The sequence below is a fragment of the Pavona decussata genome, unplaced genomic scaffold, assembly GCF_977016875.1.
Source record: "Pavona decussata unplaced genomic scaffold, jaPavDecu1.1 SCAFFOLD_92, whole genome shotgun sequence".
In the NCBI taxonomy this organism is placed as follows: domain Eukaryota; kingdom Metazoa; phylum Cnidaria; class Anthozoa; order Scleractinia; family Agariciidae; genus Pavona; species Pavona decussata.
In genome coordinates, this window is record NW_028145509.1 from 3,999,860 (window position 1) to 4,015,945 (window position 16,086).

The 16,086-nt window shown below is 38.1% G+C and overlaps 1 pseudogene; it reads left to right on the top strand.

Moving 5' to 3' along the window:
* The first annotated feature begins 13,897 nt into the window (after window positions 1–13,897).
* Window positions 13,898–15,626, top strand: LOC146473956 (uncharacterized protein KIAA1958 homolog; annotated as a pseudogene).
* The last annotated feature ends 460 nt before the right edge of the window (window positions 15,627–16,086 follow it).

Here is a 16,086-nt window from a genome sequence, read left to right on the forward strand (position 1 = left end):
ACAAGGTACAGGGCTTGATGACCTAAAAAATCTCTTTTCAAATTCTTTAGCTTCAGTAACGTTCTTTCTAAAAAGTAATTCGATAAATGCAACACGAAATTGTCTCTGTTTGGCACAATAAATAAGTGGATTAATTAAAGAGTTAACTGTTGCCAAACATACTGTTGCATAAAGAACAGCATATATTACATCCTGTGAAAATTTACCCTTAAGAGCGTTCCTGGCCCTTGTAAAACTAAATATAGGTAAATAGCAGAATATGAGTACAGAAACAACAGTGGCAGTAAGTTTAAGAGCTCGTTTTTCTTTTAAAAAGTTTTCTCTGGCCTCAGGTGAAACTTGCTGAGCTGCTATCTGCTTTTCATGGCGACGAGTCTCTTTGTATACAATTGCATGGCATACAACAATGATTACAATAAATGCGCCTCCCAGTAACTTATTAGCGGACCAAAATGTGCTTGGGTTATAAAACAATAAAAACAAGTGCAAAATTGAACTAAAGATCCAGGCAACGGCAGAAGCGACCCGCAAGCGAAATTTGGTGACGATAAACATGTGCTTGTATGGATGCATTATTGCCAAGTACCGCTCTGCGCTGATCAAAACAAGGTGAACAAGCGAACAAATGACGGTAAAGTTGTTACAAAATTTCGATGCAATTTGTATCGAACATGTTTCACTTGTGGTTTTGCCTTGTAGGGTTGTTATGGTAACCGCAATCATTAGAGGCTGGCCAATGATACCGACCATCAAATCAGCCGTTGCTAAACATGCTAGTGCTATGTTAGACTTGCGCTGTAGTCGCCCCTTGGTTGATACCGCCGCCATCACAAGTAGATTTAACAGAATGGTGAAAGGTAAAGTAGTGGCGTTGATTATAATGGTGAAGACCACAACAGTGTAGGGTAGAGATGAAAATTGGTTCGGCTTTCCACCCATTTCATTGTGTTGCGGACAGTCTGCAGTGAACGGAACCGAGTGCTGGTTTTGCGTGCTGGAGTTCATTTTTTTCTTCTGTGCATTCGAAGTTTTTCCAGATTTTCTTTTTCAAGTTTTACATTAGAGCGATAAACGTACGATGTAGCGAGATTACAGTTCGTGAAGTGTTTGTTCAGCTTTCGTTGGCGCGCTGCGTCTTAGTGAGAGACGGAAAAGAAAGAAATCGTTAAAGCTTTGTTTCTTTTAAATTTGACAGGTTTACCCAGAACTGGGCTGAATCTTTATTGGTCAAAACAACAATTACAAACAGCAAATTTATCGAGACACAAAGGAGCGGCTGCGAAACTGAAACCCCTCCCCCCCCCCCCAAAAAAAAAACAAACAAACAAAAACATTAATTTAATTTTTAAATTATTGTTACACTTAAACGAGAATGACGTACCAAGCCTAATTATAAAACATTAATTAAACTTACTGTTCACTTTACCATTGATTTTTTTTCAACAGTTGTGATGAAAAACAGCTTTTTAATTGTCTTAATTTTCAGATATCTTCAAAAACTATTTCTAATTTACTGAAATTAAAGGGTAATTTTGCCGACCTCAATAGTAATATAATTGCCTCTGTAAACAATGAACTATTGAGATAAAAGCTGTGCTATTTCCCACGTATTCATGTTAGCACAATTAATTATGCATTTTCAGTTAACAAAGCCTCAAGTGAGAATAAATATTTATATTAAGGTATTAGCAATTGCCATTTACGGATAAAAATGTAAACTAAACATTGAGTAAATTTCTAAGACTTTTTACAGCTGTCACGTTGATTAAGTCATTTCTTGAAAAATACTAACGTCACTAAATAAAATCTAAATTGTGTTAAAACATGACAAAGGCACCGCTATAACATGCTAAATCAGCTTTAAGAAAATTCACTGAATTTTTCCTTATAAATGGACAGGAATATGCATGGACTCTTCGTTTTCGAAAAAAGCAAATCAGCGTCAAAAATAATTTGTCTGCAAGCCGGGTCTCATTAATACCGCGTATGTGCATGTGAGCTTGCGCTTCATATGGCATTGTAGGAGTATGATTGTAATTATCGCACAAGTGAGAACCAGTGTTTTAATTGATGTGAGTTAAATGCAGAGAGAGCGACAATCTAAGTTAATCTAAGGTTCGGACGGAGTTAAGTTTCACGAAAGTTTAAAATATCATCTTGAAAATGCATTAATTGTGCCAACAGAAATACGTGAGAAATAGCACAGCTTTTATCTCAATACTTCATTGTTTACAGACGAGTTAATTTCTAATTACTGAGGTCGGCAAACATATCCTTTCATTACAGTAAATTAGAAACAGTTTTTGTAGATATCTGAAAATTAATACAATTAAAATTAACATAACTGCCGAGTCAACTAAAATGCAACAAAACGTGATAAAGGCTGTGACATGCTAAATGAGCTTTAAGAATGTTCGCTGAAGTTTTCTTTGTAAAGGAACAGGAATACGCATGGACTCTCCGTTTAAGAAAAAAGCAAATCAGCGTCAAGGCGAATTTGTTTGCATGGTCTTGATAGTTCTGCGCATGCGCATGTCACCTTGTGCTTTGCGCTTAGGTGATTGCAGGATTATGATTGTAATCATCGCGCAAATGAGAACAAGTCTTTCAACTGATGCGTGTTACACGCAGAGGGAGCGACAATCTAATTTAAGCTAAAGTTCGGACAGAGTTAAGTTTCATGTCAGTTTAAAATATAATCTTGAAATGCAATCATATATAATCACTTGGTCCACTTGTGAAGATTTGTACGCATGTCAGCTGTTAACTGAAAATGCATTAATTTTGCTAACATAAATAAGTGAGAAATAGCAAAGCTTTTATCTCAATACTGTATTGTTTACAGAGGCAATTATATTACTATTGAGGTCGGCAAACTTACCCTTTAATTTCAGTAAATTAGAAATAGTTTTTGTAGATATCTGAAAATTAAGACGATTAAAAAGCTGTTTTTTATCACAACTGTTTAAAAAAATCCATAGTAAAGTTAACCCGATACCGAGTAAACTAAAATGGATCAAATATTTGCATTTTTGGTGATCATTTATTTAGGCAGGTTTATAAATAATGAGATTGATCTGGTTGTCGCTGAAAAAGTGGCTCATTTATTTGAATTAAAGTTTTAAAAAAATTTCTTGATTCCTAGAAATTAAGTGTCGCCAAAGATCGTGCTCATGTCGTCCTAATTCTAAACTCGCAAACTGCCATTAATCCAACAAATGATTTGAAACAGGTGATGGTAAGAGAATTCATGATTTCTCTGTCGTCAAAAGAGTCCTGTGTATTCTTTTCTTTAATGGATGTCGCAAAAACATAAGACGAAAAGAGACCTGAAAAAAGGAACTGCCCCGGATCGAATATCAAATGTGACGTAAATGTAAATGACTGACGTTTCAACTCAATTTGTTGTATACTACGTTGCAGATAAAGATAGCAACTAGCAGTTGCCCGCCTTCAATCATTTTTTTCGTCTTCATGCGAACAATGTTTACATTTTAATTTTTACATATTTACACGCTTTTGACGTTCAAGTTGTGAGAGATTTTAAACCTATAAATGTCATCAGTGAATTACTCGTGCCGTGAGGCACTGAGTTAAGTTCTGGCTCGCGTTCTTTTTTATTTGTATTATTATAATTTCTTTTTTCGTTTCGCGATTGTCCAAAGACTTCATATATGACCACACGGCGTGTCAAAAGTGAGAAGGCGGATGCAAGACAAACGAATAAAAATACGTCTTTGGAATTCATGAGGAAAAGTAGTTTTAACAGGACTTAAAAGACCTGTTAATATCCTCTCTTGAAGATGTGATTTCGGAAAAATTTGCGAAAATTTGCGTTACATGATATTCTCGCCGCATAATTAATTAGCTCATGGCATAAATTTAAGTGATCTCTTCGCATTCCCCCGTGATCGCGCATGCTGGTTTTGGTGGTAGTGCTTTGAGCTCCTGGTTTATAAATTTGATCGCTAAACCTGAAACGCGATCGCTTCATCGGTACTCTGGAACAGCAGTCACCGACCCACGGCAGTTGCGACCCACCCACCTCCCCTGGTGGTGGTTGAGAAGCTCAGATTGATTATATCCTCGTTGCAAGCCTATAGGCTGCTTCTTGCTTCAGATAAATGTCTGGATTTATATTTGAGTATAGGGAGAACGATATATTTAAAAGAAAGGGGGTTTTGGGAAGCGGAGGAAAAAATTCCATCGGGGCTCGTAACCAAAGAAATTTGGTTGTCTATAAGGATGTAAGCTTACCTAAAAATTTCTAATAAATTTTTATTCATTAGTTTTCAGCCAAAAGTGCTGGACTTGTTACCAATATGACAAGGAACATTTTCGCGGTTATCTAGCTCCTAGTCATTTCTTTATATATAACTGACAAATATTCAGGGTGAAGTATAATTGTATGTTCTACGTGTTAAGTCTGTAATATATAACCATTTGAAACTTTGTTAAAATAGAAGGAAATGTGAAATAAAGTTGTTGTTGTCGCTTTGATCGTGAGGTTACGCAGCGTTTAGTCAAATATGGCCCGAGTTTAAGCTGCTATCAGCTTCTTGTTTACTATAATAAATAGTAACCAATCTGAAGAATGTTATAGAATATGTGATAGGATGTTAGTAGAATGTTAGTTACAATTGCCTTCAGTTGCAAGTAGACGGAAAGTTTCTTTGCATAACCTTAAAACAACAAACGAGACTAAAACGACAAATACAATGTTCATGTCAAAGAGGTAATCTCATTGTTGATCAAAAGCGACACATGACAAATGACGGAAAACTATTATGGTCCGAATGGGAATCGAGGACACGACAACGCGATCCCAGCACGATTGCTCTGACAACTGAGATACCCAGAGAACCAGACTTGCTCATTCCGTTCCCCTCCCTGATTGTCTTCATGTTGCTCGCCTCGTTCCCCTCCCTGATTGTCTTCATTTGCTCCTCTCGATCCCACCCTGAATGTGTTCATGATGCTCCTCTTGTTCCCCTCCCTTATTGTTTTCAAGTTGCTGCTCTTGTCCCCCTTCCGGTGTGTCTTCATGTTGCTCCTCTCGTTCTCCTCCCTGATTGTCTTCATGTTGCTCCCCTCGTTCCCTTTCCTTGTTGTCTTCATGTTGCTCCCCTCGTTCCCCTTCCTTGTTGTCTTCATGTTGCTCCCCTCGTTCCCCTCCCTGAATGTCTTCGCGTTGATTATGTCCTCTTTCCTGTTGCCATTCTTGAGAAGCTACAGCCCTTGATGATGTAAAAATTTTCTTTTCAAATTCGTTAGCTTCAGAAAAGTTCTTTCTAAAAAGTAATTCGATGACCGCATCACGAAATTGTCTCTGTTTGGCGCAATAAATGAGTGGATTAATTATAGAGTTAACCGTTATCAAACATATCGTTGCAAAAAAACCAGCATATATTACATCAATTGAAAGTCTGCTTTTGAGAGCGTTCCTGGCCCCTGTAAAACTAATTTTTGGTAAATAGCAGAATAGGAACACACAGAGTAGCAGTAAGTTTAAAGGCTCGTTTTTCTTTAAAAAGTTTTGTCTAGCCTTAGTTGAATCTTGCTGAGCTGCTATTTGCTGTTCATGGCGACGAATCTCTTTGAAAACAATTGCATGGCACAGAACAATGATTACAATATATGCGGTTCCCATTAACTTATTTACAAACCAAAATCTGCTTGGGTTATAAAACAATAAAAACAAGTGCAAAATTGAACACAAGATCCATGCGATGGAAGAAGCGACTAGCAAGCGAAATTTGGTGACGATAAACATGTACTTGTATGGATGGATTATTTTCACGTACCGATCTACACTCATCAAAACAAGGTGAGTAAGGGAAGAAAAGATGAAAAAAGTTGTGAGAAAGCTTCGCTGCAGTTTGTACCGAACATGCCTGACTTGTGGTTTTGCCTTGTAGGGTTGTTATGGTAACCGCTATCTTTAGAGGCTGGCCAATGATACCGACCATGAAATCAGCCGTTGCTAAACATGCTAGTGCTATGTTAGACTTGCGCTGTAGTCGCCCCTTGGTTGCTACCGCCGCCATCACAAGTAGATTCAACAGAATGGTGAAAGGTAAAGTAGTGGCGTTGATTATAATGGTGAAGATCACAACAGTGTAGGCTAAAGATGAAAATTGGTTCGGCTTTCCACTCATATCATTGTAGAGCGTACAGTCTGCGGGGAACGGAACCGAGTTCTGGTTTTGCGTGCCGGAATTCATTTTCTTCTTCTGTGCTTTTGATATTTTCAAGATTTGTCATATACCGAGCCACAAATTTTCTTTTTCAAATTTTACAGTAGAACGAGAAACGTGCCCTGTAGCTAGATTCCAGTTCGTAAAGTGTTTGTTCAGCTTTCGTTGGCGCGCTGTGTCTTAGTAATTATTTTTTCAAAGAGAGAAATATACTTTAAGCTTTCTTTCTTTTAAATATGACAGGTTTTGGTTTCACATTCAAAACTGGGATTCGTTATTGGGCTAAACAATAATTACAAACAGGAAATTAATCGTACACAAAAGAGCGTTTGCGAAACTGAATAAAACACATTAATTTAATTTTTAAATTACTCTTACTCGGGACACACGTACCAAGGCCAACAATTTTTATTAATCTCACTTACGGAGATTAAGTATTAATATTAAGGTATTTACCCCCAATCGCTCAATCGCTATTTACGGCTAAAAATGTAGACGACGCATCGACTAAATTTGTAAGACTTTTTGCAGCTGACACGTTGATTAAGTAATTTCTTGAAAAATACTAAGCTCGCTAAATCTAAATTGTGTTAAAACGTGATAGCAGGAATACGCATGGACTCTCCGTTTATTAAAAGGGAAATCAGCGTCAAAGCGAATTTGTCTGCAAGGTCTTATTAGTACTGCGCATGCGCATGTCACCTTGTACTTGCGGTTAGGTCATTGTAGGATTATGATTGTAATCATCGCGCAAATGAGAACCAGTCTTTCAACTGATGCGTGTTACACGCAGAGAGAGCGACAATGTAAGTTAAGCTAAAGCTCGTACAGAGTTAAGTTTCATGTCAGTTTAAAATATAATCCTGAAATGTAATCATATATAATAACTTGGTCCACTTGTGAAGATATGTACGCACGTCAGCTGTTAACTGAAAATGCATTAATTGTGCTAACATAAATACATGGGAAATAGTACAGCCTTTATCTCAATACTTTATTGTTTACAGAGGCAATTATATTACTATTGAGGTCGGCAAACTTAGCCTTTAATTTCAGTAAATTAGAAATAGTTTTTTGTAGATATCTGAAAATTAAGACGATTGAAAAGCTGTTTTTTATCACAACTGTTTAAAAAAAAAAATCCATAGTAAAGTTAACCCGATACCGAGTAAACTAAAATGGATCAAATATTCGCATTTTTGGTGATCATTTATTTAGTCAGGCTTATAAATAATGAGATTGATCTGGTTGTCGCTGAAAAGTGGCTCATTTATTTGAATTAAAGTTTTAACAAATTTTCTTGATTCCTAGAAATTAAGTGTCCCCAAAGATCGTGCTCATGTCGTCCTAATTCTAAACTCGCAAACTGATATTAATCCAACAAATGATTTGAAACAGCTGATGGTAAGAGAATTCATGATTTCTCTGTGGTCAAAAGAGGCCTGTGTACTCTTTGCCTTAATGGATGTCGCAAAAACATAAGACGAAAGGACACCTGAAAAAAGCGACTGCGCCGGATCGAATATTAAGGCTAAATGACCGAAGTTTCAACTCAATTTGTGCTATACTACGTTGTAGATGAACATAGCAACTGGCAGCTGCCCGACTTGAATCATTTTTTCCCTCTGCATGCGAACAATGTTTACATTTTAATTTTCACGTATTTACACGCTTTTGACGTTGACCTAGATGATTTTAGTCTTCTTTAAGTTGTGAGATATTTTAAACCAAAAAGTGTAATCATTTAGTTTACTATAATAAGGAAGCTATAAATAGTAAGCAATCTGTAGAATGTTATAGAATACGAATAGGATATCGATGTTAGTAGAATGTTACATACAACTGCCTTCAGTTGCAAGTAAACGGAAAGTTTCTTCCCATTCCCTTAACGCGACAAATGAGACTAAAACGACAAAAACAATGTTCTTGTCAGAGGTAATCTCATTGAGCATCACAAGCGAAACATGACAAATGACGGAAAACTATAATGGTCCGAACGGGAATCGAGGACACGACAACGTGATCCTTTCACGATTGCTCTGGCAACTGGGATACCCAGGGAGCAAGACTTGCTCCTCTCGTCCCCCTCCCCCCCCCCCCCCTTTTTGTCTTGATGTTGCTCCTCTCGTTCCCCTCCCTCATTGCCCTCATGTTGCAGTCGAATGGTGAAAGTGAAACAACTTCATAAAAAAGTTTATTTATTATTAATTTATGAAGAATCAAACAAAATAACAAGAAACAAATGCTGCAGAAAGGGGGGTTGCAACCCCCTCAACCCCTCTCCTGGATCCGCCTCTGAGTATAAAACTATTTCTAATAAGCAATTTAAAAAAACAAAATGAGTTATCAATCATGTCTTAAAATTGTAAAACTTGTTTTCCTGACGTATGTGACGTAGGAGGGCGTTAAAAACAGACGGTGCCGCTGCAGTAAACGCCCTATCACCAAGGGTCTTCTTAGTTGATCTTACACTGATTGCAAGTGGACTCAATCAAAACTTCACTTTTTTCGCTTCTTAGTGAGTACATACTGGATCTCTTTACGGACACTAAACTAGTTAGATAGGTAGGTGCGAGACCATGTATAGCCCTGAACGCTAGAATGCACATTTGAAAGATTATTCTTTCCCTGACTGGCAGCCAATGTAAGTTGTACAAAACTGGTGTACATGTAATATGTTGAAAACGAGAGAAACCTGTGACGAGCCTGGTTGCTGCCTTCTGGACGCGTTGCAATTTACATACCGAATTTCCTGGGAGAACTAACGAAAGGCTATTACAATAGTCTATTCTGTCCATTATAAAGGCATGAACTAAAGTTCTAGGAGTGTCCACAGATAAATATTTCCTAATTCGTCGGATGTTATGAAGATGAAATAACATTTCCTAAGGCAGATTTACAGATGTTATTTATATGCGGTACTACGGTCATGCTATCAACAAAAATGGTTCCTAAGTTTCTTGCGGCCGTGACCGGCTCAATTCTTGAATCACCTACAGACAGCGTATTCATTGAGATTCTTCTAAGATGCTGCTTTGTACCGATAATTAAAAACACAGTCTTACCATCATTCAGTTTCATTCTATCCGAGTTCATCCAAGGTTAAGCCCGTAACGCTTTCACACACAGCTCCATCGCGGCCATTGTCTTCATGTTGCTCCTCTCGTTCCCTTCCCTGAATGTCTTTGCGGTGATTATGTCCTTCTCTTTCCTGTTGCCGTTGTTGAGAAGCTACAGCGTTTGATGACTTAAAAACTCTCTTTTCAAATTCTTTAGCTTCAGAAAAGTTCTTTCTTAAAAGTAATTCGATAAACGCAACACGGAATTGTCTCTGTTTGGCGCAATAAATAATTGGATTAATTAAAGAGTTAACCGTTACCAAACATATCGTTGCAAAATGAACAGCATATATTACATCCAATGAAAGTATACTTTTAAGACCGTTCCTGGCTGTTCTAAAACTAATTATTGGTAAATAGCAGAATATGAATACAGAAAGAACAGTAGCAGTAAGTTTGAGAGCTCGTTTTTCTTTTAAAAAGTTTTGTCTGGCCTCAGGTGAAACTTGCTGGGCTGTTATTTGCTGTTCATGGCGACGAGTCTCTTTGTAAACTAGAGCATGGCAGACAGCAATCACTACAAGAAATGGGACTACCAGTAACTTATTAGCAAACCAAAGTCTGGTTGGGTTATGAAACAATTTTAACAGCTGGAAAAGTGAACAAAAGATCCATGCGATGACAGAAGCGACCAGCAAGCGAAATTTGGTGACGATAGACATGTACCTGTATGGATACATTATTGCCAAGTACCGATCTACACTCATCAAAACAAGGTGAACAAGCGAAGAAGAGATGAAAAGGTTGTTACAAGATTTCGCTGCAATTTGTATCGAACATGTTTCACTTAAGATTTTGCCTTGTAGGGTTGTTATGGTAAACGCAATCATTAGAGGCTGGCATTTGATGCCGACCATCAAATCAGCCGTTGCTAAACATGCTAGTGCTATATTAGACATGCGCTGTAGTCGCCCCTTGGTTGCTACCGCCGCCATCACAAGTAGATTCAACAGAATGGTGAAAGGTAAAGTAGTGGCGTTGATTATAATGGTGAAGACCACAACAGTGTAGGCTAAAGATGAAAATTGGTTCGCCGGCTTTCCACCCATTTCATTGTGTTGCGTACAGTCTGCGGGGAACGGAACCGAGTGCTGGTTTTGCGTGCTGGAGGTCATTTTTTTCTTCTGTGCATTCGAAGTTTTTCCAGATTTTCTTTTTCAAGTTTTACATTAGAGCGATAAACGTACGATGTGGCGAGATAACAGTTCGTGAAGTGTTTGTTAAGCTTTCGTTGGCGCGCTGCGTCTTAATGAGAGACAGAAAAGAGAGAAATCGTTAAAGCTTTCTTTCTTTTAAATTTGACAGGTTTACCCAGAACTGGGCTGAATCGTTATTTGTCAAAACAAGAATTACAAACAGCAAATTCATCGGGACATAAAGGAGCGGTTGCGAAACTGAAAAAAAAAATAAAAAACACAAAACAAAACAAATAAACAAAAACATTAATTTAATTTTTAAATTATTGTTACACTTAAACGAGAGTGACGTGCCAAGCCTAATTATAAAACATTAATGAAACTTACTGTTCATGTAGGGCGGAACGAAGTCTCAACTGAGAATAAGTATTTATATTAAGGTATTAGCAATTGCCATTTACGGCTAAAATGTAAACTAAACATTGAGTAAATTTCTAAGATTTTTTACAGCTGTCACGTTGATTAAGTCATTTCTTGAAAAATACTAACGTCGCTAAATAAAATCTAAATTGTGTTAAAAGATGACAAAGGCACCGCTATAACATGCTAAATCGGCTTTAAGAAAATTCACTGAATTTTTCCTTATAAATGAACAGGATTGTGCATGGACTCTTCGTTTTCGAAAAAAGGAAATCAGCGTCAAAAATAATTTGTCTGCAAGGTCTCATTAGTACCGCGTATGCGCATGTGGGATTGTGCTTATGGCATTGTAGGAGTATGATTGTATTCATCGCACAAGTGAAAACCAGTGTTTTAACTGACGCGAGTTAGACGCAGAGAGACCGACAATCTAAGTTAATCTAAGGTTCGGACGGAGTTAAGTTTCACGAAAGTTTAAAATATCATCTTGAAAATGCATTAATTGTGCCAACAGAAATACGTGAGAAATAGCACAGCTTTTATCTCAATACTTTATTGTTTACAGAGCCAATTTATATTACTGAGGTCGGCAAACATATCCTTTCATTACAGTAAATTGGAAACAGTTTTTGTAGATATCTGAAAATAATACAATTAAAATTAACATAACTGCCGAGTCAACTAAAATGCAACAAAAAATGCGATCATTTATTTGTTTAGTTTTTAAACCATGAAACTGGTTTGGGTATGGAGAAAAAGTGGCTCATTTATTTGAATGCAAGTTTCAACAAATTTTCTTCAGTCTTTATTAGAAATTAAGTGTCGTCAAAGATCGTGCTCATGTCGTCTTAATTCTAAACTCGCAAACTGTTATTAATCGAACAAATGATTTGAAACAGTGATGGTAAGAGAATTCTTGATTTCTCAGTTGTCAAAAGAGGCCTGTGTATTCTTTTCCTTAATGGATGTCGCAAAAACATAAGACGAAAAGAGACCTGAAAAAAGGAACTGCCCCGGATCGAATATCAAGTGTAAATGACTGACGTTTCAACTCAATTTGTTGTATACTACGTTGTAAATGAAGATAGCAACTGGCAGTTGCCTGTCTTCAATCATTTTTTTCCCTCTGCATGAGAACAATGTTAAAAATTTTAATTTTCACATATTTACACGCTTTTGACGTTCAAGTTGTGAGATATTTTAAACCTAAAAATTTCATCAGTGAATTACTCGTGCCATGAGGCAACGAGTTAAGTTCTGGCTCGCGTTCTTTTTTATTTGTATTATTATAATTTCTTTTTTCGTGTCGCGATTGTCCAAAGACTTCATATATGACCAAACGACGTGCCAAAAGTTAGAAGGCGGATGCAAGAAAAATGAATAAAAAAACGTCTTTGGAATTTATGAGGAAAAGTAGTTTTAACAGGTCTTAAAAGACCTTTTAACATCCTCTCCTGAAGATATGATAACGGAAAAACTTGCGAAAATTTGCGTTACATCCTATTCTCACCGCATAATTAATTAGCTCATAGCATAAATTGGTGGTGATGGTTGGCAAGCTCAGATTAATTAAATCCTCGTTGCAAGCCTATAGGCTGCTTCTTGCTTCGAATATGATGTCTGGATTTATATTTGAGTATAGGGAGATCGATGTATTTAAAGGAAAGGGGGTTTTGGGAAGCGGAAGAAAAAATTCCATCGGTGCTCGTAACCAAAGAAATTTGGTTGTCTATAATAATGTAAGCTTACTTAAAATTTCTAATAAATTTTTATTCATTAGTATTCAGCCAAAAGTGCTGGACTTGTTACCAATATGACAAGGAAGATTTTCGCGGTTATCTAGCTCCTAGGTATTTCCTTATATATAACTGACAAATATTCAGAGTGAAGTATAATTGTATGTTCTACGTGTTAAGTCTGTAATATATAGCCATTTGAAAATTTGTGAAAATAGAAGGAAATTGTGAAATAAAGTTGCCGTTGGTGTCGCTTTGATCATGAGCTTACGCAGCGTTTAGTCAAATATGGCCCGAGTTTAAGCTGCTATCAGCTTCTTGTTTACTGTAATAAATAGTAACCAATCTGAAGAATGTTATAGAATATGTGATAGGATGTTAGTAGAATGTTAGTAACAACTGCCTTAAGTTGCAAGTAAACGGAAAGTTTCTTCGCATTACTTTAAAGCAACAAACGAGACTAAAACGACAAATACAATGTTCATCTCAAAGAGGTAATCTCATCGTTGATCAGACAAGCGAAACATGACAAATGACGGAAAACTATAATGGTCCGAATGGGAATCGAGGCCACGACAACGGGATCCCACGACGATTGCTCCGACAACTAAGATACCCAGGGAACCAGACTTGCTCCTCTCGTTCCCCTCCCTGATTGTCTTTATGTTGCTCCTCTCCTTCCCCTCCCTCATTGCCTTCATGTTGCAGTCGAATGTTGGAAGTGAAACAACTTCGTAAAAAATTCATTTATTATTAATTTAGGACGAATCAAACTAAATAACAACAAACAAATGCTGCTTAAAGGGGGGGGGGGGGGGGGGAAGGGAGTGCACCGTCAACCCCTCCCATGGATCCACATCTGAGTATAAAACTATTTACAATAAGCAATAAAAAAAAAAAAACAATCAGTTTTCAATCATGTCTTAAAACTGTTAAACTTGTTACCTCACGTATACGACGTAGGAGGGCGTTAAAAACAGACGGTACCGCTACAGTAAATGCCCTATCACCAAGAGTCTTCTTAGTTGATCTTACATTGCAAGTGGACTCAATCAAAACTTCAGTATTTCTGGTTCTTAGTGAGTACGTACTGGATCTCTTTACGGACACTAAACTAGTTAGATAGGTAGGTGCGAGACCATGGATAGCCCTGAACGCTAGAATGCACATTTGAAAGATTATTCTCTCCCTGACTGGCAGCCAATGTAAGTTGTACAAAACTGGTGTACATGTAATATGTTGAAAACGACAGAAACCTGTGACGAGCCTGGTTGCTGCCTTCTGGACGAGTCGCATTTTTTAGTATATTCTCAGCTCCGACTATTGCATTTCTAGCTCTCTAATTGGGTCAAAAACTCCGACTATGAGCCATTAGTCGGAGTTTTACCTAATATGGAAAATAGTGCGCCAAGTTTAAAAATTTCCCGCACAAAGTTTTTTACTTCAGCTCTCCATAATGACCGATACTGGCAGGTTTCAGGAGCTGTTTCCCACTAAACTTCAAGAGATACTAGACAATGCTGTTCCAGAAAAAACGAAGAAAGCCACAAAGTTCGACATGAACATATTTAATGGTACGTATCTGGGAGTTTTACTCAAAAACAAGCAACAATTGTTACGTTCACTGTCGATATTTTGATAATTTTATAACTGCGTAACAACGACAAGAATTCTCACCTTGTTATTTAAAGAATGGCTGTCAAGTCCTGTTGCCACAAAATTTTCGAAACGAATTGAAGACATGTCCAAAGAGGAGCTAAATGAATGCCTTAAATGTTTCTACACCTCCGCAAGGAAGAAAGACGGCACTTATTACAAAAACACGTCCATGAAGTCCATTCGAGCCGCCATAGATCGCTTTCTTCGCTCGCCACCAAACAACAAGCATTTTTCTATTATCTCCGACGCTATGTTTACCGAAGCCAATAAAATTTTGGATGCCTTTGTAAAGGATCTCAGAAAAAACGGGTAAAATAGCTGGAATTGTCCACAAGAAAGCAGTGTCAAAAGATCAAATCCAGAGGCTCTTTGAAAGCGGCGAACTTGGGCCGGCCGACAGTCAAAATCCAGCCCAACTGCAGAGAACGGTGTGGTTTTATCTCACCCTTTTCTTCGGACGACGAGGAAGAGAAAATCAGCGGCAGTTGAACCCTGGAATGCTCTCCCTAGAACAACGACAGAAGGTGTCGAGTATTTTGAGTTAAACAGATGACAGCCTGGTTCACTGCTCAGCACAAAAAATCATCAAGGCGGCCTTGGAGACTCTGAGGACGAATCCGACGCGGAGATCTTTGCCGTTGCTGGTTCTCAGAGGTGCCCAGTGAAAACAATCCAAAACTACCTAGGTCACCTGAACCCGAGTTCCGACGCTCTTTTCCAAAAACCAAGAGAGGGCCAAAGTCAGAAGTTCAGTCCAGCAGATGACAAAATCTGGTATTGCAACTCGCCGGTTGGCTCGAGCACGCTGGACAACATGTTGAAAAATATGAGCAGGCGAGCTGGCATAGAGCCCCATCTAACCAACCACTGCCTCAGGGCAACAGCAGTTACAGTTCTGTCTGACCACAACGTCGAAACCAGACACATAAAATCTGTTACGGGACACAGATCAGACCAGGCGGTCAAATCGTACAATGGTCGCCCATCCATAGAACAGCAGAAGAAGATGTCACACGTTCTCAGTGATTTTGTCTCAGCCGGAGCCTCTGAAGCTTCCCCATGCACTGGTATCTCTGCAGCTGAGAAAGAAAACGAATGCCATGGCCAGCAAGAACGGCAACCTCAAAGTGAAGGGACAGTTTTAGTTCAAAATTAGGTTCGTAAATACCGAGGTTTGGCAAAGCGAGCGAAGAAGCTTTCCACAGGTTTTCTTCAACTGCAATGTACAAGTTCACAACTATTACGGAGGCGGAGAATCAGGAAAATCTTCCTGAACTTTGAACACTATTTAACCACTTGAAAACTTCCGAAGCCGTCTTTTTTTCCTTGTATTTGAACGGCTGAATATTTCAAGGTTGATTTTCGTTGACAGTTGACCACAGTTTGTCGTTTGTGTAGCTGTCAAATTTCATTCAGCTCATCCAGTGATGTAATAATCAGGTGATCACCGCGCGCATGTGACCGGAAGTTGTATGCTCTTTTGACCGCTTTGTAAAATTGTTGAAAAAAAAATCGGCGGCAAAAACCCGGTCTCATGGAATATTTGTTATATATACCGACTTTCCTCGGAGGACGAACAAAAGGCTATTACAATAGTCTATTCTACCCATTATAAAGGCGTGAACGAAAGTTCTAGGAGTGTCCACAGATTAATTCGTCGGATGATATGAAGATTAAATAACATTTTCTAAGGCAGATTTACAGGTGTTATTTATATGCAGTACTAAGGTCATGCTATCAACAAAAATGGTTCCTAAGTTTCTTGCGCCCGTGACCGGCTGAATTCTTGAATCACCTACAGACAGCGTATTCATTCAGA